Genomic DNA, 791 nt, shown 5'->3' with positions numbered 1-791 from the left:
GGCCCACAGAATGGTTACTTTGTGAGAACCCACATCGATTGGAGAGGTGAAGAAACATTTCTTACAAGGGTCTGAAAACTTCTTCTTAGTAGATGCGGTTTAAAACCATGATAGCAGACAATATCAACTAATGTTGGTCTTGGATTATTACAATTTGTTGGGTGCAATAGCTCAGTTGGTTAGAGCGTGTGGCTGTTAACCATAAGGTCGGAGGTTCAAGCCCTCCTTCTAGCGAAGTTAAACGAAGCACGGGTGTTGGTGCTTAAGCACCTTTAATATATATTTTCAATCAACTTCGGTTGTTTGTGACGTGGTGTGTAAGATAACTAACTTGAACTTACAAGTTAAATCATTATGGTAGGAAGTAGGAAGTTCTAAAATGCATTGGCAAAGTTCTTATTAATTTAATAATGATAAACAATGATATACGTTTCAACCACTAGTAGATTTTATCCACTGTGTCTCGCGTTTTTTCTCACAATAATATGAGATGTTAGAAGTGGGATTTGAACCCACGCCCTCTTACGAGGACCAGAACTTGAGTCTGGCGCCTTAGACCACTCGGCCATCCTGACTGCTAATGATATGTGCCTTGATTGGTTTGAGAGGGGATGTCCAGCACATGTGTTGTTGCAAAACCCCAAGAAATTAGAACGTCGTTCAAAATTATGTCTATTCATAGGATACCCCAAAGAGTCGAAAGGTGGTTTGTTTTATGACCCTCAAGAAAATAGAGTGTTTGTATCAACAAACGCTACATTCTTAGAGGAAGACCACGTAAGAAATCATCA

The 791-nt window shown here is 39.6% G+C and overlaps 1 non-coding gene across 1 annotated transcript; it reads right to left on the bottom strand.

Moving 5' to 3' along the window:
- Positions 1-491: 491 nt before the first annotated feature.
- TRNAL-CAA (transfer RNA leucine (anticodon CAA)) lies at positions 492-575 on the bottom strand. Its single transcript has one exon. It is a non-coding gene; the product is annotated as a tRNA-Leu (tRNA).
- Positions 576-791: the final 216 nt, after the last annotated feature.

Source organism: Cucurbita pepo, chromosome 16 (genome assembly GCF_057944985.1).
Source record: "Cucurbita pepo subsp. pepo isolate OVF chromosome 16, ASM5794498v1, whole genome shotgun sequence".
Classification (NCBI taxonomy): domain Eukaryota; kingdom Viridiplantae; phylum Streptophyta; class Magnoliopsida; order Cucurbitales; family Cucurbitaceae; genus Cucurbita; species Cucurbita pepo.
The sequence above is the reverse complement of the archived record's forward strand: the minus strand, read 5'-3'. Positions and strand labels throughout refer to the sequence as shown.